Below are 21,208 nucleotides of genomic sequence, written 5' to 3'. Positions count from 1 at the left end.
GCCAGCGGGTCTATGCATGCTCTGAGGATGCAGCTAGGGATGCCGACTGGGCTGGCAGCCTTGCGAGGGTTAACCCGCTTAAATGTCTTACTCACATTGGCCACGGAGAAGGAGACCCCACAGTCCTTGGTAGCAGACTGCGTCGGTGGCACTGTGTTATCCTCAAAGCGGGCGAAGAAGGTGTTTAGCTTGTCCGGTAGCAAGACATAGGTGTCGCGACATAACTGATTTTCCCTTTGTAATCCGGGATTGTCTGCCCATGATTTGCGACTCCACTTTGTCTCTGTACTGACATTTCGGCTAATTGATTGCCTTACGGAGTGAATAACTATACTGTTTGTATTCTGCCATATTACCAGTCACCTTAAATGAGTTGTTTCGTGCTTTCAGTTTTGCGCGAAGTCTGACATCTATCCACGGTTTCTGGTTCGGGAAGGTTTTAATAGTCACAGTGGGTACAACATATCCCTATACACTTCCTGATGAACTCAGGCACCATATCAGTTTATTCGTCAATGTTATTCTGAGGCTACCCGGAACATGTTCCAGTCTGCGTGATCAAAACAGTCTTGAGGCATGGATTGAGATTGGTCAGACCATCGTTGAATATTCCTTAGTATGGGTACTTCCTGTCTGAGTTTCTGCCTATAGGAAGTGAGGAGCAAAATGGAGTCGTGATCAGAAGGCAGGGAGGGCAGGTGAGGGCCTTGTTGGCACTTCGAAGTTGAGTAGCAGTGGACAATATTTTATCAGTGCGAGTACTACAGTCAATATGTTGGTAGAACTTCGGTAGCCTTTTCATCAAATTTGCTTTGTTAAAATCCCCAGCTACAATAAATCCGTCCTGAAGATATGTGGTTTCCAGTTGGCATAAAGTCCAGTGTAGTTCCTTGAGGACCATTGTGGTATTGCCTTGAGTGGGAATATACACGGCTGTTACTATAACCGAAGTGAATTCTCTTGAGAGGTAATACGGTCGGCATTTGATTGTGAGGTATTCTAGGTCAGGTGACAAAAATACTTGAGTTTCTGTATGTTATCACAATCACACCATGAGTAGTAAATCATTTAACAAACACCCCCACATTTCTTCTTCCTGGAGAGTCTTTATTCCTGTCTGCGCGATGTACTGATAACCCAGTTGGCTGTATGGACGGGGACAATATATCCCGAGAGAGCCATGTTTCCAGGAAAGAGTATTTTACAATTCCTGAAGTCTCTCTGGAAGGAGATCCTTGTCTACTTTATTATCTAGACTGAACATTAGCGAGTAATATACTCTGAAGCGGTGGATGGAGTGCACGCCTCCTGAGTCGGACTAGAAGTCCACTCAAAATACCTCTTCTCCGCAGGCAGTGTTTTGGAACAGCCTCTGGAATAAAATAAATTGCCCTGGGGGGTATGAACAAAGGATCTAATTCGGGGAAAGTCGTATTCCTGGTCGTAATGCTGGTGAGTTACCAACGCTCTGATATCCAAAAGTTATTTCCGGCTGTATGTAATAACACAAGAAAAATGATTGGCTAATAATGTAAGAAATAATAGACTTTAGCATCATCTTGTTTGTGGGTTGCTTTCATGATTGTGGTTTTATTTCCCAGTTTGGTCCATCTTTCAAAGGATTACCATGTTGATCGAATGAGTGTTAAGACTTGCACAAAGGGATCAAGTTGGTTCTGAAAGGTTAAGGCAAACAAATGGTACAGGGTGTGGATGCCTGAATGGCTCATCTGGAGGAGCCAGGGACTGCCAGAGGCCAGCAGCGGCGAGAGAGGAGGAAGGGCCCTGGTTGAGCAGAGGCAGCCGGAGGTGAGGCCGGGCCGGTGAGGGAGGAAGAGGAGATAGTGGCCGAGAAGGCAAGAGCAGTGACAAAGTGATGTTTTGTTTTGTCATTCATTTCTCCTAGAGGAAGGGGAGAGAGGAAGATTTCGCAGTAAATGGGGCAAAGCCCAGGAGTTCCACGTCTGGGGAACCCAAAGACGGAACCATGACAATGAACCCTGGCGCTGAGACATGACGGGTAGGTCAGGTAGGTGAGGCGGGCTTGTGGCTAATGAAAATTTGATGCAGTTGAGCAAATTGGCATGATCACGGCTCTATGATCAAATATGGAGTTCCTTGCTAGTAGGCAACGTTCCAATATGGGACTTTCAACTCCAGGGTCGCGTTCCAATATGAATGTCGGTGCCCATGTATGGAATTCCTGCTCTGGGCTAAGGTCTAATATGAAAGTCTGTGCCCATATACAGAGTTCTTGCTTTTGTGGATTAGATGTGTTGTCTGAAGCTTAAAGCTCTCTACCCGAAATTGCATTATAAACTACACTTAAATAACTGAAAATGAAAGACTCACTTCACTGTATTCTTTGTGTGAGAATGGTTTGAGATATTGAAGAGGGAACTGGTGTTAATTACAAATCCATAGCTACAATAGATGCAGTGTTCTGTCCTTACTCATTAGGGAAGCTTACACTGAACAGAGATAACTGGGAGAAACACACACCGTAACAGATGCCTAGAAGACGAAGGGGGAAGACGGACACTAACTAGATGACTTCATTATGTCTGTCAAATCAACACAGCGACTGGAGAGAGAGAAGTAGGTACAGGAGGATAGAGAGAGACAATTAGACGGGATATGGGAGATAAAGATAAATATATTCATCTGAAACCTCGGATAAAGTATATGACAGGCAGAGAAGTTACATTTCCTCTGTACAGCTTTCGGGTTGGTATGAATGTGTTTAAATATTTGAGCTTCACAGGTTTTCTGCTTGAGCTCTGGTTTGTCTTTGTTCATGTAGATGTTGAGGGATCACAATGGTTTATGGCGGGGATATCGTCTTCTCCCATTGCTCCAATGCAATATCCAGCCCTGTCAATGAGGAGTCTCTTATAAAGGGAAGGCATCACAGACTGTACTAAATTGACCTTTAATGAATAGTATTAATGGCATTGTTTCATGAGCATTCCTATGTTTTTTATTTTACCTTTTATTTAACTAGGCAAGTCAGTTAAGAACACATTCTTATTTTCAATGACGGCCTAGGAACAGTGTTCAGGGGCAGAATGACAGATTTGTACCTTGTCAGCTCAGGGATTTGAACGTGCAACCTTTTGGTTACTAGTCCAACACTCTAACCATTAGGCTACGCTGCCGCCCAGGGGTGTAGTATTTTCCAAGGCAATGAGAAGGGAGATATTGTATCAAATTATATTTGAAGGGGAATGGAAACATCCTTGACAGAGTTTATAGCTCCTTTATAGCCATGTGAGTCCAGCTGGGAAGGGCCTGTAGGAAACAGAGGTGTATAACACACACACACACACACTAGTAAATTAAGGATAGCTCAGTGCTGTGCTAGCAGAGCTGTGGTGATAAATCTGTACAGCCCAAAGCAAATACAGAGAACACACAGAATAAGTATGGACCCAGAGGAGATCTCTGGATGCGAGACAGTACTAAGGAGTCCGGAGCAGGGAAGGAACACTCAGTGTTCACCCATGTGGCAGCCTAAAGTCAAGACAACCCGCTTGAAAAAGTAAACAGATCAGCATTCAATTTTGTTTGGTGTTCCAGTTGTCAACAAACTTTTAATTTTCTCTTTAAATAATCTACATGTTGATCTCTTTTAGATTTTTGGGTGAAGCCTGAGATTAATTAAACAAGTCCAATGTTGTCTGCGTCGCTGGCACACAAACACACAGAATGAGACAGAGCCGATCGTTAATTAACTAACTATGTAAACGCCAATGACAAGCACAACTATGTTGGCATAAAGTGATTCAGCCAACAAGATAATGTGTTGTGTTTTCTCTTAAATCTGGAATCCTTACTTGGTGAAAGAAAGAAGTTACTGCAAACAGCGAACAACTTTTTTTCCTCTCAGACATCATTGCACACGTGATAGAACAACAGAATATGTACTGCGGGCTCTTCTCTTTCTCCTTAGTTTCAGCAACAAAACGATAACAAAAGTGCTGGGAGCGAACAGTGGAGCAGTTTCCTCTAAGGCTGATTCAATCTTTAAGGTATATAGCCTTAGATGTACACTACATGACCAAAAGTCTGTGGATGCCTGCTCGTCAAACATCTCATTCCAAAATCATGGCCATCAATATGGAGTTGGTCCCTCCTTTGCTGCTATAACAGCATCCACTCTTCTGGTAAGTGCCCAACAACTGTAGATGTTGGAACATTGCTGTGGGGACTTCCATTCAGCCACAATAGCATTAGTGAGGTCGGGCACTTATGTTGGGCGATTAAGGCCTGGCTCGCAGTCGGCATTACAATTCATCCCAAAGGTGTTTGATGGAGTTGAGGTCAGAGCTCTGTGCAGGCCAGTCAAGTTCTTCCACACTGATCACCACAAACCATTTATGTATGGACCTCGCTTTGTGCATGGGGGCGTTGTCATGCTGAAACAAGAAAGGGCCTTCCCCAACCTTTTGCCACAAAATTGGAAGCACAGAATCATCCAGAATGTCATTGTATGCTGTAGCGTTAATATTTCCCTTCACTGGGACTAAGGGGCCTGAACCATGAAAAAACGCAGACCATTATTCCTCCTCCATCAAACTTTACAGTTGGCACAATGCATTGGGGCAGGTAGCGTTTTCCTGGTATCCGCCAAACCCAGATTTGTCTGTCGGACTGCCAGATGGTGAAGCGTGATTCATCACTCTAGAGAACACGTTTCATAGTACCGCCACTCCAGAGTCCAATGGCGGTGAGCTTTACACCTCTCCAGCCAACGCTTGGCAGAAATCTGACGAACTCACTTGTTCGAAAGGTGGCATCCTATGATGGTGTCATGTTGAAAGTCGCTGAGCTGTTCAGTAAGGCCATTCTACTGCAAATGTTTGTCTATGGAGATTGCATGGCGGTGTGCTCGATTTTATAGACTTGTCAGTAACCTATGGCCTGTGCTTCTGAAGTAAAAAGATAACTGGGTTGCTAATCTAAGGATTATGTTTATGCAGATACGGTGGACTGAATTTAGATGCTTTCTTATAAAGGCTGCACGGAGGAATCCTGAAAGAAAATACCCCTGGAACATTTTGCCGGTCTTGTTTCACGAAGGAATGTAAATAAGCGTGTCTGTGTGTGCGCTTGCCTGCATGCCCAAATACAGGTATGCGTGCACGTTTGTGTGTAAACGCTCTGTATCTGTGTGGATCTTACAAGAGGCAGAGAGATCTATGGATGTGGCCACTAAACAAATTATAGAATTTCATAGATCCATCTTCTCTTTTGTTCTTTATCAAGGCATTTTCTCTCATCTGTCCCCAGCTCCAGTCGATGGTGCTTAGTGGGAGGCAGCAGTCGCCTCACAAACCCCTGGACTTTACATAGCAACAGGGGGTGAAAAAACAGTCCCTAATTGGCCACTTGTCCTGTACCAATGAGATTTATTTTCTTTTCTTCATGGTGAGACAGTTATTTCTTTATTTTTCCACTGAGTGAGAAAAGAGTTAGACGAGAAAGAGAATAATGAATCATCCGATTTTGGAGGAGGAGGTGGAAGGATACAGCAAAGGGATACAGTTAGATGAAGAGGGAGACACACAGACAAGGGGGGGAGAGGTACAGAGAGAAGGTGGCGTGAAACAGAGGGGAGGACATGAGTCAGAGAGAGAGGTACAGAGAGAAGGTGGCGTGAAACAGAGGGGAGGACATGAGTCAGAGAGAGAGGGGCAGAGAGAAGGTGGCGTGAAACAGAGGGGAGGACATGAGTCAGAGAGAGAGGGGCAGAGAGAAGGTGGCGTGAAACAGAGGGGAGGACATGAGTCAGAGAGAGAGAGAGGGGCAGAGAGAAGGTGGCGTGAAACAGAGGGGAGGACATGAGTCAGAGAGAGAGAGGGGCAGAGAGAAGGTGGCGTGAAACAGAGGGGAGGACATGAGTCAGAGAGAGAGGGGCAGAGAGAAGGTGGCGTGAAACAGAGGGGAGGACATGAGTCAGAGAGAGAGAGAGGGGCAGAGAGAAGGTGGCGTGAAACAGAGGGGAGGACATGAGTCAGAGAGAGAGGTACAGAGAGAAGGTGGCGTGAAACAGAGGGGAGGACATGAGTCAGAGAGAGAGGGGCAGAGAGAAGGTGGCGTGAAACAGAGGGGAGGACATGAGTCAGAGAGAGAGGTACAGAGAGAAGGTGGCGTGAAACAGAGGGGAGGACATGAGTCAGAGAGAGAGGGGCAGAGAGAAGGTGGCGTGAAACAGAGGGGAGGACATGAGTCAGAGAGAGAGGGGCAGAGAGAAGGTGGCATGAAACAGAGGGGGGGACATGAGTCAGAGAGAGAGGGGCAGAGAGAAGGTGGCGTGAAACAGAGGGGAGGACATGAGTCAGAGGGGTACAGAGAGAAGGTGGCGTGAAACAGAGGGGAGGACATGAGTCAGAGAGAGAGAGGGGCAGAGAGAAGGTGGCGTGAAACAGAGGGGGAGACATGAGTCAGAGAGAGAGGTACAGAGATATGGAAGGAGTGAGAAAGGGGACACATGAAGGTACAGTATACTTTGAGTGGTTGTGCAGACTGTTGGGTAATAGGGAGGGAAATAAGGAGGTTGAGAGGTAGGTAGGGAAGGATAAAGAGGGGGGGGGGGCGGAATGGGAACAGCAGAGCATTGGAGTTCTAGTCATAGAACTCATTATAAATAGAAACAGACTTGTTCTCTCTCGGCTTTTCCTCCAATTAAAACAGACCGTGTGCCTTTGGAGGGCATGCAGCAGTTTAGCTCTGTAACCATTACATTACCCTGTGTTCTAAACCCAGCTAAACGGTGTGTGTTTGTGTGTGCACACGTGCGTGCACTACAGGGATAGGGTTAACCTGCATGGATTGCTGTTGTGCATTAGTCCTGGCCTGAGCAATGCTCTAACTTCAACCATGGTTTTTTTATTTGTATAGTATGATTCAAATATTCAGAACATTCTCAAATGTTCTTTCCTTCCTGTATTCGGCTCCCTATTAGCTGTTTCTTTAGCAACTGAGGGGGAGAAATACACAAGATACAGTCTGTTACAATGACATAACGTAGACACAGACAGTGAACATGACTGTGAATGACGATGATGAGACAGCCTATAGTGAAGAGGTCAGTGACATCAACGTCAGCAAGACACAGGAACTAATTGTGGATTACAGGAAACGGAGGGCTGTGCATGCCCCCATCCACATGGACTGGGCTGTAGTGGAGCGTGTCGAAATCTTCAAGTTCCTCGGTGTCCACATCACTAAAGAATTATCATGGCCTTTACACACCAACACAGTCATGAAGAAGGCAGGAGGCTGAAAAGATTTGGCAAGGGCCCTCAGATCGTCAAAAGGTTCTACAGCTGCACCATCGAGAGCATCCTGACTGGCTGCATCACTGCCTGGTATGGCAACTGCTCCACATCCGATCGCAAGGCGCTTCAGAGGGTAGTGCGTACAGCCGAGTACATCACTGGGGCCGAGCTCCCTGCCATCCAGGACCTCTATACCAGGCAGTGTCAGAGGAAGGCCCTAAAAATTGACAAAGACTCCAGCCACAAAAGTTATAGAATCTTTGCTACTGCACAGCAAACGGTATCGATGCAGCAAGTCTGGAACAAACGGGACCCTGAAAAGATTCTACCCCCTATATAGCAGCCATATGACTGCTACATAGTTAAAACTCTCTGCGTTGACCCTTTTTGGTTCAACTCTTTTGCTGCTACTGTTTATCTTTTTATTTATTTCACCTTTATTTAACCAGGTAGGCGAGTTGAGAACAAGTTCTCATTTACAATTGCGACCTGGCCAAGATAAAGCAAAGCAGTTCGACAGATACAACGACACAGAGTTACACATGGAGTAAAACAAACATACAGTCAATAATACAGTATAAACAAGTCTATATACAATGTGAGCAAATGAGGTGAGAAGGGAGGTAAAGGCAAAAAAGGCCATGGTGGCAAAGTAAATATAATATAGCAAGTAAAACACTGGAATGGTAGTTTTGCAATGGAAGAATGTGCAAAGTAGAAATAAAAATAATGGGGTGCAAAGGAGCAAAATAAATAAATAAATTAAATACAGTTGGGAAAGAGGTAGTTGTTTAGGCTAAATTATAGGTGGGCTATGTACAGGTGCAGTAATCTGTGAGCTGCTCTGACAGCTGGTCCTTAAAGCTAGTGAGTGAGATAAGTGTTTCCAGTTTCAGAGATTTTTGTAGTTCGTTCCAGTCATTGGCAGCAGAGAACTGGAAGGAGAGGCGGCCAAAGAAAGAATTGGTTTTGGGGGTGACTAGAGAGATATACCTGCTGGAGCATGTGCTACAGGTGGGAGATGCTATGGTGGCCAGCGAGCTGAGATAAGGGGGGACTTTACCTAGCAGGGTCTTGTAGATGACATGGAGCCAGTGGGTTTGGCGACGAGTATGAAGCGAGGGCCAGCCAACGAGAGCGTACAGGTCGCAATGGTGGGTAGTATATGGGGCTTTGGTGACAAAACGGATTGCACTGTGATAGACTGCATCCAATTTGTTGAGTAGGGTATTGGAGGCTATTTTGTAAATGACATCGCCAAAGTCGAGGATTGGTAGGATGGTCAGTTTTACAAGGGTATGTTTGGCAGCATAAGTGAAGGATGCTTTGTTGCGAAATAGGAAGCCAATTCTAGATTTAACTTTGGATTGGAGATGTTTGATATGGGTCTGGAAGGAGAGTTTACAGTCTAACCAGACACCTAAGTATTTGTAGTTGTCCACGTATTCTAAGTCAGAGCCGTCCAGAGTAGTGATGTTGGACAGGCGGGTAGGTGCAGTTAGCGATCGGTTGAAGAGCATGCATTTAGTTTTACTTGTATTTAAGAGCAATTGGAGGCCACGGAAGGAGAGTTGTATGGCATTGAAGCTTGCCTGGAGGGTTGTTAACACAGTGTCCAAAGAAGGGCCAGAAGTATACAGAATGGTGTCGTCTGCGTAGAGGTGGATCAGAGACTCACCAGCAGCAAGAGCGACCTCATTGATGTATACAGAGAAGAGAGTCGGTCCAAGAATTGAACCCTGTGGCACCCCCATAGAGACTGCCAGAGGTCCGGACAGCAGACCCTCCGATTTGACACACTGAACTCTATCAGAGAAGTAGTTGGTGAACCAGGCGAGGCAATCATTTGAGAAACCAAGGTTTCCTAGTCACTTTATCCCTACCTAGACTACAAAAATATGTGGACACCCCTTGAAATGAGTGGATTTGGCTATTTCAGTCACACCCGTTGCTGACGTGTATAAAATCAAGCATACATCTATGCAATCTCCATAGACAAACATTGGCAGTAAAATGGCCTTACTGAAGAGTTCAGTGACTTTCAACATGGTACAGTCATTGGATTCCACCTTTACAACAAGTCAGTTCGTCAAATTTCTGCCCTGCTAGAGCTCAACTATAAATGCTGTTATTGTAAAGTGGAAACGTCTAGGAGACTTTGTGGCAACAGTTTGGGGTAGGCCCTTTCCTGTTTCAGCATAATGCCACCATGCACAAAGCAAGGTCCACACAAAAATTATTTGTTGAGATCGGTGTGGAAGAACTTGACTGGCCAGCACAAAGCCCTGACCTCAACCCCATCAAACACCTTTGGGATATAATTGGAACTCTGACTACGAGCCAGGCCTAGTCGCCCAACGTCATTTCCCAAACTCACTAATGCTCTTGTGGCTGAATGGAAGCAAGTCCCCTACAGTAATGTTCCAACATCTAGTGGAAAGCCTTTCCAGACGAGTGGAGGCTGTTATAACAGCAAAGGGGAGAACAACTCCATATTAATGCCCCTAATTTTGGAATTAGATGTTCGGCAAGCAGGTGTCCAAATACTTTTGGTCATTTTGTGTATATGTACATACAGTATCTACCTATATTACCACATACCCCTGCACATCAACTTAGTGTTGGTGCCCTCTGTATATAGTTATTGTAACTCATTGTGTATTCATTCCTTGTGTTATTATTTTTATTTCACTTCTCTGTATTGTAGAGAAGGGCCTGTAACAAGTCATTTCACTGTTAGTCTACACCTTTCGTTTACAAAACATGTATCAAATAAGATTTTATTTTGACTTACCTCTAGTGAAACACAAAGCCATTATTAGTGACCTGCAAAAAAGAACAGCAATGCCCTACTGTTTATGTGACCAGTCTCATACTTGGTAAGACCACTGTTGGTTTCACAACTGAAAGCCCCCCTGGTTGGTTCAGGAGCCCTCCTCTGAATATCGGGGGGCCCGCTCTGTGTATAGGCTCCCTCTGAATATCGGGGGGCCACCTCTGTGTATAGGCTCCCTCTGAATATCTGGGGGACCCCTCTGTGTATAGGCCCCCTCTGTTTATCGGGGACCCCTCTGTGTATAGGCAGAGCACTGCTGACGTGGGCTAATTGAGTGACTGTCAGAGACTGACATAACAAGTGGAAAACTGCTGATGCACGACCCATTTTCAAAATTGCACCTTGTGTATTACGCTTTTCTAACTCTCAACAGTCAGTTGCGACACCAACTGGGTTCCCAAAGGTTTTGTTGTGGTTTCCATGGGAAGTTTTCTCATTGTTCTCTGAACAATTTGAGAACATGACTTCAAATAGAACCATGAGGAAATCTGTAGCAATCGTTATGCTGAATTACTGAAATTCCCACAGAAGAACGTTGTTTCTCAAAGGCCCAGTACAATAAAAAAAATATGGTTTCTCCTATGTTTTATATCATATTGTACAACAGCTGATGAAACTACCACTGTAAAATTGTGAAAACATTTGATCAGTGTTATTTCCTGATAGTTGCTGGTTGAAAATGCAATCGACACAGGACCTTCTAATCAGCAGATTTGCATGAGCGGGAGTTTCTGGTTTCCATGGTGATATCACCATGCAGATTGGTTAATAGACCAATAACAAAGAGTTCCAAACCTCTCTGCCAAAAACAGCTAATTTTCAGTCTTCCCCTCCCCACTCAGACCACTCCTAGACAGTCTATAGCAAAATTCTTGCTTGGGAACTAGTTTGCTAAAAAGGTACCATAGTTACAATCTGATGCCATTTTCAAAACAACTGGGAACTGGAAACTCGGAGATCTCAGACTTCAGTGGGTTCATTCCAACTCGGGAACTCTGGGTTCTTTCTAGAGCCCGAATTTTCTGAACTGAAGATCACTGACGACATGATTTGACATCAATGATCTTTGACCAGTTGTCTTAAAGCACAATAAGTGAGTCGAGTGAACTATCCCTTCACCTCATTTTCTTATAAGATCTTTGGTCTGCTAGATACTTACATGATAACCAGAATGCATTGTATGATGTCAACAAACATAATGGCAAATAGCTTAGCATTAGCTTATCAACCTTGAAAAACCTTCAAAAAAGTATTTTACACACATCATATGTGTCCATTACAATCTATGTAAGAATTGGAATGTATGAATTGTTACCAGTACTTGAAAACGTGAATAAAACAGTAAATACATTATGCTCCACACAGTGCATGCGGTATGCTACAGGAGAAACGACAACACAATATACATAAAATAAGGCACTTACTTTGATAGGAACACACACATGTTCAAAGTTATTATTTGTGCGGAAAACAACAATGAAGGCAATGCAGGTGCCAGCCAGAAAATGTGCCACGGGGAAAAGGTAATTTTTTTGAAAACTCAGTTTCAAACTTCAGTTTTACACACATAATAAGACAACACAATATGAATAATATGATATGCTTTACTAGAATGTGTTTTATTAAAAATAAAGAATAAGTATAAAGAGACCATAATTTAGACAAGTTAAATACAGTGGGAAGAAGGGTACAGAGGTTAAAGAGCAATACTGGAACAGCCGAGGGATAGGGGTGTAGAAATGCAACCACTCACACATTCAGTCAGTCATGGCCACAGACTGACCATCCACCAGACCAAAATTAAAGTTTACAATGCTTGTTTTCATTTTTTTTCTTCGTTTTTTACAATGACATTGTTTCCAAACAGAGCAAAACACGTTATTTTTTAGTCTCTGACAGGGAAAGAGGCATAAGGCATCCACAAGTCAAATTCAATAAGAATCAATGGGCACCAACCTCAATGACCCCCCCCCCCCCAAACAAAATTGCTCCTCCAACCAGCAAATCACAGGGGTGTTAAATACAGATTTATTTTGGTTTTGATAACAATGCCATCAGAGAGTGGATTTTATAAAGTAAAACTGGAATGGAGTCCAAGTCCAAAGTTTAGAGTATTTACATTTGTTATATTTAACCTTTATTTAACTAGGCAAGTCCTTTAAGAACAAATTTGTATTTACATTGACAGCCTACCCTGGCCAAATCCAGATGATGCTGGGCCAATTGTGTGCTGCCCTATGGAACTCCCAATCACAGCCAGATGTGATATAGCCTGGATTTGAACCAGGGACTGTAGTGACACATCTTGCACTGAGATGCAGTACCTTAGACCACTGCACCACTCGGGTATTGATTTTTTATTTTTTTTAATCTAATTTCTGAGAACACAACACATCTCCCACCCAATATTTATAAGATGGGGGAGCTGCCATCTTCCAGTTCTGGAGTGTTAGCCGTCTAGCTAAAAGAGTTAAGCAACAGTGTCCGACTGAACTCTGGACAGAGGGCTGTCTATGGGCCATACTCCAAAAAGGGCTGTAAGGGGAGACGGATCTAGAACAGTGCCATATATATCATAGAAACATTTAAAATAAGAATTCCCAGAAACCAGACAGTTTTATGACAGTCCCAAAACACATGAAACAGTGTGGCTGCCTCTGTTTTACATTGAACACAGGTAGGATCAAAATCAAAGAATAATCTTCAGAGTTTGGCCCCGGACCAGTGGATACAGTGAACCACCTTGAATTGAATGAGGCTGTGCAGCACAGATTCCCATCTGTCTTCCCCAAGTCCCTCCCTCAAATCCTTTTCCCATTGAGTCTTCCCAAGGCACCAAAGAAGGGTTGTGTAAGTCATTAAATGATTGCATACAGTATATATCTGAAATTGCACCCTTAGGAAGCTTGTTTAGCTAAAAAGGGCTCTCCATAGCTGTACTCACGGGCCTATTGGGAAATTAAGAGGTGTTGGATCTAACAAAGTTCCTAGTCTGGAGATAGCGGAAGAAGTGGGATTGGGGAGGCTGAACTTTTCCTGTAGCTGAGCAAAAGAGGCAAATGTATCGTCAAAGAATAATTGGGCCAGTGAAGAGAGGCCTAGTGAGTGCCAGATGCCAAAAGCCCCATCATTTAAAGATGGAGGAAATCAAATGTTCTGATTGGACCTGATAGGGAAAGCCTCTAAGGCTAAAACGGAACTGATTCCAAATTTGAAGAGACTGCTTTACAGTTGAGTTGACACACCTTTTGCCTCCGGATAGTGGGAGAGACGAGCACAACACAGAGGAAAGTGCAGCAGGTTTACGTGATTCAGACTCGATCTGGATCCGGAGTGGTCTTGGGCCAATAGTATCAGTCTGTAGCCAGTACAAAAGGGCTCTGAAATTTGCAGCTCAGTAGAATGTCTGAAAAGTTGGTAGAGTTAAATAAAATAAAATGCATGAATGCTTGGTTCATTGAATTGAAAAAAGATTATGGAATAAAAATAGGTAAACATTGAAGTAAATATAAACATTTGGGCCACACATTCATTTTAATGACGTTAACCTTTCCAATAAGAGAAAGAGAGAGACTTCCAAAAAGTGTACATATTTTCAAACTATCTTAGAGCAACTTTTTCCTTAATCAAATTTGAATATTTCCTTTAAAATCCCAAGTAGGGGAATTGATCCTGGACAATCCTAAACTGAATGCTTGTAAAAGAGCACCCCTACAGTATCGGTGAGTCCCCCGCGGGTCAGTTGAGGCTAATGTGATTAGCATGAGCATAAGTAACAAGAACATTTCCCAGGACATAGACATATCTGATATTGGCAGAAAGCTTACATTGTTGTTAATCTAACTGCACTGTCCAATTTACAGTAGCTATTAATAAACCAATTAGACACATTTGGCCAGTCTTGATACAAAATGTTTGAACAGAAATGCAATGATTCAATGGATCAGTCTAAAACTTTGCACATGCACTGCTGCCATTTAGTGGCTGCCATCTAGTGTCCAAAATCTAAATTGCGCCTGGGCTGGAATAATACATTATGGCCTTTCTCTTGCATTTCAAAGATGATGGTACAAAATACACCAAAACACATGTTTTTTCTTTGTATTATCTTTTACCAGACTAAATGTGTAACATTCTCCAATATTAATTTAACGTTTCCACAAACAAGTGTTTCCTTTCAAATCTATATGCATATCCTCACTTCAGGTCCTGAGCTACAGGCAGTTTGCTCTCCTAGCTGTTGTTAAGGAACTAGAGCAAGCACACTTGTGGTTATTTTGTTTGGAACACAACCCTGCATCCCTGCAATCACACAATTATTGTTGTTTACTCAATCCATAAATGGTCCATTTATATATCGCAATCTGGGTGAGGTGGGCATCATTTGAAACCTTGTTCTACTGCCAACATGGCTAGCTAAGTTATAAAATATGATATTACAGTGTTAGGCATTCGCAAAGCAATTCCGGGAAACACATCATGTTGGTGCGCACAGAAAGGAGTCATAGGTGCATTCAGTTGCGTGTGCCGCGGTGATATTTTGTTCTTCACAATATGCTCATTCTGTTCAGAAAAACCCAGGGTATGACCCCATGTCATCTGCTAACTGTACATCAAACATAGTGATCCTAAACACTGACACTGTATATGACATGAGTTTTATGATGTGAAGTGCATATTTGTACTCACAGGTTTTTGGCTTTCTTGTATGATTTCAAAGGGGTATTTATTAAAAAAACAATACAGTGTTCTTCATTTACAGCATTTTCCCCACTTCGACAACAAACAAGTTCCCCAATTACTGGGAGGGATTGTCGCACGTGGTCCTCAAGTTCACCACTCACTTTAGTTGTTTACATTAAAGTCATAATTTAACATTTCAATAAATGTGTAATGTGTGATATGTCATTAAAAGTACAATGTTATTCAGTTGGAACATGAACATTTTAAGTAAGGTCAATATGAGGGTAAACATATTTTTCAAAACTGTACCTGCAGAAAAGGATGCTGTGTAATATGCAAATGTTTTTTGCATATACTTTTAGGAAAGTATATTTAAGTAAATTGTGTGGACATTTAAGTTAAATATGCCTTTTTGTTAAAGTATACTATATTTTCTTGAGATATGAAAAAGTGGAAGCACAATCATTATCACTGTCATCTTTCTCTGTACTCTTCAGAGACCTCATTTAGAAACTGTGCATACACATTTGCATTTTTTTTAGATGCATGCCAGCAAAGCCACTATTAAACATAACCCTGAACAAGACATTGATTGCACTATAACGGTGACAAACTATGCCCACAAACTGTTAGGGCCTACATAAAGCTGTCCCCGACAGCTGAGCTTTCCTTTCAGCACCATGGAGTGAATCAATACTACACCTGGCTATCAGCAGAGCCTTGTCTGTCAGCGAAACAGTGCATTCAGCCTTATTTAGTGCTGCCTTTTTACAATCCATAGCTGATATGGCTGACTTGCTTGAATAAATATGGTTTCTACTGACTTATATATATATTTTTTTTGCAAACATTTCTAGCATGATGTTTTTGCTTTGTTATTATGGGGCATTGTGTGTAGATTAATGGTGGGGGGGGGGGGGCAATTTTAGAATAAGTCTGTAACGTAGCAAAGGGTGGAAAAAGTCAAAGGGTCTGAACTTTCTGAATGCATTGTATATCAACACTCTCCCACTGATCCTCCACATAGTGGACAATAGAGACAAACATAAACAATAGAGTGGACTTATTTCCCCACAGCCCAAAGGGTCTACACCGCCAGGTACGTTCTCTCTAACAGCCCCATCATTGCCCATTTACTTGTTGATGCAGCTATGGAAGCTGAGCTACAGTCTGTCTCCTCAGAGCCCAGGGAAACTCTTACAGCTCTCCACGGTGCTACTCTGCCCATATACCATCTCATCTCCTTCCCCCAATGGCCCAGCAATACAGAGTACTCTACTGTAATAGAGGAGCCAGAATGTCACTCTAACTTCACCAAGGGACTGATACATCAAGTTATCACAGCCATAGACCACCACCAGCCCTGCTGGCAAAGAGGGAATGAAGGATTACATGGTGATGTCATCAACTCCAAGTTTTGCAGTAATTCCATTTCTATGGTCTATCTGCTCTGGGAGCCAAATGGAACTCGACTTCCTCAGAAGCGAATGCAGCAGAATGTGGGGTGAAGAAATGCCCGTCAATTTTATATGTCTCCTGCAGGAGGATCTCTGATCTGATTCACTGATGTCAGGCCCCTTTGATTTAATGGATAAACCCGTTAATGATAATGTTTGCAAATACAATGAGAACGTTTCTATAGACAAATAGGAAGGAAACAACGATTTGCCCTTCGGTTAAAATCAAAATACGTTAGATCCTATTTTGAGTAGGGTGCGTGGACAGCCTGGGAACCTCCCATTGGCTTGTCGTCACCATGGAGAGCGCGACAGCGGGCAGGGTCCATATGTAAAACCAGACGTGGTCTCCTCAGAGCCCCAATTATTGTTTGTTTCCCCCACAGTTACTCTTGTCTGACGGAAGGTAGGTTAGTTAGGCAACCCATGTGAAGCGAATCACGGAAAGTATTAAGGGGACTGGGACAGACGCATGTGAGTGAAGTTGAACAATTTTCTATTTCTATCGGGAGGAGTGGGAGTGAAACACTTCTGCCCAACGGCGAGTTCCTGTGATCCAACAGGTTCTTCGTTTGTCTTGCAGCCTACCGGTCGGCTCGTCGCCGCTTTTCGATCAGTGACACTGTGAGTCGGTCTGTGTCTATTTTACAAGTTGTTCTGCTATCAGGGACCGTCCCGCCTAAATCTAGGTATTCTGTTTAGCGCGTAAAAGTTGTTCAACGGCGCATAATGTGAAATAGGCTACAAACTTAATGGTTACATTTTATCCTGGCTTATAGGCAACCGTGTACATTTCACTAGATATGCAAATGTTTTTTGTTTGGTGGAAGCAATCATTAAACAGATGCGCACAATACAGGCCATTACGCCGCTCTCTTGGATAGGTTATGCGCACTTACGGGAAACTTCTCGTTAATGAAAGTCAGTGCCTGGAGGGGGAAAACATTCAAAACTAAACACTCTAAATGTACTTATTTTAAAACATTATTTGTTTAATGTTAAGGTATTTCAGAGACCTCCACTAATTATAGCAAATAAACCTAAATGCTTCATCCATTGTTTTATTACTGTTTTGTTATTTTGGACCGGATAAAATCAATAAAGTCTTATCATGTTCTCATTAATCCACCTGGACCTATTAGCCCGAAACATTTGAATTAGACTGCATGATTTGCCAACAGCTCGCAGATACAGTGCGGGTAGGCTACCTAAATTATGAGATTATTATGGACAAGAGCGGAATTATTTGTAATTGTCAAACGGCAGCCAAGCATCGATCACTAGAATAAGATCCTGGATATTTATTGGAAAGGAGCTTCAAGCTCGTCACCTTGCATATTCACCACCCGGTGAAGTTCCTAACTTATCTGTAGCCTAATAAAGTGCATGCTTTCTAGAGTCGTAGTAGGAAGACCACACAACATGTCATCACTTGACTTCAAGTTAACTTCGATATGATGATTATTATATAAATTATTATTATATAAAATGACGGAGTTTCCACCGTCATTTTATAGACACAAAAAGATCCCACCATGTCGAACGAACAAATTGTCAGTTTGCGTTTATAAAATTGTACTGACATTTCATGTTTCCATGAGCCCGGTCTTGACTTTTTTTCATGCGTCAGGTAATTCACCCGCATGAAATGGTTTTATGGAAACGTGGTTATTGATTATATTTTTTACACTATTTCAGCTGAAAAGCATCCCACTTAGCTTAAAAACAATGTTCCCCAGAGAATGTTCCTGGAGGACCATCATAAGAACTCCCAATGACTAGTAAAATGAAAGTACTGAGAACGTCCTAAAAAAGTATTGACATGGTCCTCAGTGAAGTCCTGGTAACTTTTACAGGGAGCTACACAAATGTCCCCCAGGGAACGTTTACGTGACATCCCCTTGACTACCATGAAACGTCCCATTGTGGGCATTGAATGTCCCAGGGATAACGTCCTAACAGAACCAAGTAGGAACCTATTAGTAATGTTACCTAATGGACATCAAAATGCCTTATTACTATATAACGTTATACTGAGGCCAAACCATGACCTGTACTGAACATCGTCTAATGGTCCCGAGGTTAATGCATGTTTTACAGCTCCTAGAATGTTCTCAGAACTCAGTGGGATAAGGTCTCACCGAAACCCTTAAATGGACCTAATGAGAACGTTGCCTAATGTTGTTTTCGACTTACCTGTTTGCTAGGTTCATGCTATTGAGAACCACCCACTTTTCCACATTTGCCTTTATGAACTCTCCCACTCTTATCTTTCTGTATCCACAGTTTGAATTACATGTTGACACAAGGGGATGTCGTTTCCTACCTACCTGTGACTGTATGACATCACGTTTTGTCCTTCTGTGTCTGCAGCTAGCTAACTTCAGGCTCTGGGGGGGAAGCATGTGGCTCCTGGAGAAGTTCCGTGGTTCTCATGGCGGTCACTCTGCGTTGGCGGGAGACAAGCAGCAAAACCAGACAGACCCCGTCTCCATCCACACCAACATCATCACCCCCGGTAAGATCCCAGACTTCTTCATCCCCCACAAACTCATCTGCTGACCCCAGAGACAGAGTCCCTCACACTGGAGCCCCAGCCCCACTAAACCTTGCGCCCCTACACCTCCGAGCACACCATCTGCAGCCAGACCCAGGGCAGCTGCAACCTGAACCCCCGCAGCCCGCGCCTGCTGTCTCGTCTTGCTGAGGACACTCACAACCTTTTGAGGGCCGCTAACCGCCATATCATCCAGATTGAGAGCACAGGAGGGGAGAGACACCAACGCAGAGCCACAGTCACAGACAGACATGTCCCTGCCTTACGTCCCCAAGGCCCAGACCTCGTATAGGTTCTCCACACTGGTGGAGAGCCCCCACAGCCACCGCAAGGAGTCCATCTTCCACAGAGACCCCAGCAGCCTCCATACCTCCCCGGGCTCCCAGACACAACCGGGTGGGGGGGGGAACCACCTGACCCCCTCTGTCCCCAACCCCTACCGCTACTTCAGTGGGGGTGAGAGCGACACGTGCTCTTCGGCCGAGTCCTCCCCCATTACCTCCCCCCTCCTCACCCACTCCGCCTCCCTCCTCCGATCCATCACACAGGAGACGCAGGCCAAGGTAAACAGTAAGGATGTTAACATCTAAGGTGATCACTTTAAGTACATGTTTTTAAAATACATTTAGCTCAGAATTTTGTGTATATGGCCCTATATGATATATGATATAATCATCCCTTCCCTTCACAGATTTTTTTCTCCCTCTCAGGTATCTCGTGCCAAGCATACCCTGGCACGCCGCAGATCCCTGTCCACAAACGAGTGCAGCTCGCCCGACACCAGCCCCAGCCTGCAGCGCCGCCGCCTGCGCTGCCCTCCCTCCCCTACCTTCCGCGGACGCAAGGGGACCGGCTCCGGGGGGGCGAGTTCAGATCTCCTCCAGCGTGAGCACTCGGTCAACCTCAACAAAGGTGGCACGCTGAGGCTCAGCACTCACTATGATGCCGAGGCGGCCCCGCTGAGGGTCCGAGTGCTCGCCGCCGAGGACCTGTACGAGAATCAGACGGACGGGAAGAGCATCAACTGCTGCGTGTCTCTGTACCTGAACCCGGGCAAGCAGCAGAAGCAGAGGAGCACCATCATCAATAACAGCAGGAACCCCATGTTCAACGAGGACTTCTTCTTTGACGCTGTGCCGGCCGCCCGGGTCAAGAGCCTGGCCATGAAGATGAAGGTGGTGAACAAGGGAACCAGTCTGAAGAGAGATGTGCTGCTGGGGGAGAGGGAGGTGCTGCTGAGCGAGCTACTGCCAGGCATCTAGAGATTCAGGCTTTCTTTGGGTTCTGTTTGGATTGACTGAGATCGAACCCTGAGGTGGAGCTCTTTTTTTGAAATTGTGTCCCTTAGTGGAACTAGTTGGATTGGTCACCTTGGACACCCAGCACTGTAGCAAATCAGAATAAGGAGGTGTGTGATGTGTGGGTGTGTGTATGTTTGTGTGTGTTTTAGGATTGAATATTTTCCTGATGTTTTCCAAATGTTCAATCCCGAGAAGAAATCCCTTTTCTACCAGGCAACCCAGTATGTCCTGTCAAACCCGGAAGTGCCATTCAAAAGCATTATAAAGCACATAAATACAGTATGTCTGGATTTGATTATAGCTTTGATCAACATGAAAATTCAAACCTGATGCTCCCTGAGCCTGATGGGCCATATATTAAAAACATGTTATGAACCCAACATAAACAACATTTAAAATGCCCAAGCCCAAAAAGCCTAAATGATTGTGCCATTATCTAATACATACAGGCTACTGCACCTTACGCACGACCGAAAACCATAAAAGCCCATAGATATAGCTAGCTAAATGCTCTCTTAGGTAAATAAATGAAACTAGTTTCAGAAGCTAATCTTTTTCAGTTTGTACTGTATTACTGTACTGTATTATACTGTGTTATATGGACTTGAATTATGCACATCGTTCAAGACCATGATAAACAGCACAAATGCACATTGCTTTTTTTAAAGGTTTTGTTTATCCGCACCAAAGAAAATAAGTGAAAGTACAAATAAAAAAAACTGGTGAAAACGGTGTGAAGAAGAGTTTTGAAGCCCAAAAGTGGCTTATATGAAAACCACACCACGAATATAAGTACAAAGCAAACTAAACGTTTGGTCAAACAGTTAAACAAAGCATGTTAATTATAATTGTGCATGATACACTCAGTATACAAGAAAAAACATGTTTGATTGTGTGTGTGTGTGTGTGTGTGTGTGTGTGTGTGTGTGTGTGTGTGAGAGAGTTAGGCTACATGGAGGGGGTTACTGGGTAATTTGGTTCATCAGGCTGACCCCCAGTGTTTGCTTGAAGTTATTGAGGGATGATGAGGTTTTGGTGATGTGAAGGCAAGGTTATCACAGTGTCTTGTGTTATATAGATGGATTTCAGAA

General features: G+C 43.7%; 1 pseudogene; it reads left to right on the top strand.

The window, feature by feature from the left end:
• Window positions 1-20,840, top strand: part of LOC109871488 (C2 calcium-dependent domain-containing protein 4C-like) — a 35,519-nt pseudogene extending 14,679 nt beyond the window's left edge.
• The last annotated feature ends 368 nt before the right edge of the window (window positions 20,841-21,208 follow it).

This window comes from Oncorhynchus kisutch, linkage group LG27 (genome assembly GCF_002021735.2).
Source record: "Oncorhynchus kisutch isolate 150728-3 linkage group LG27, Okis_V2, whole genome shotgun sequence".
Classification (NCBI taxonomy): domain Eukaryota; kingdom Metazoa; phylum Chordata; class Actinopteri; order Salmoniformes; family Salmonidae; genus Oncorhynchus; species Oncorhynchus kisutch.
Note: the sequence above shows the minus strand (reverse complement) of the source record. Positions and strands in the feature narration are given on the sequence as shown.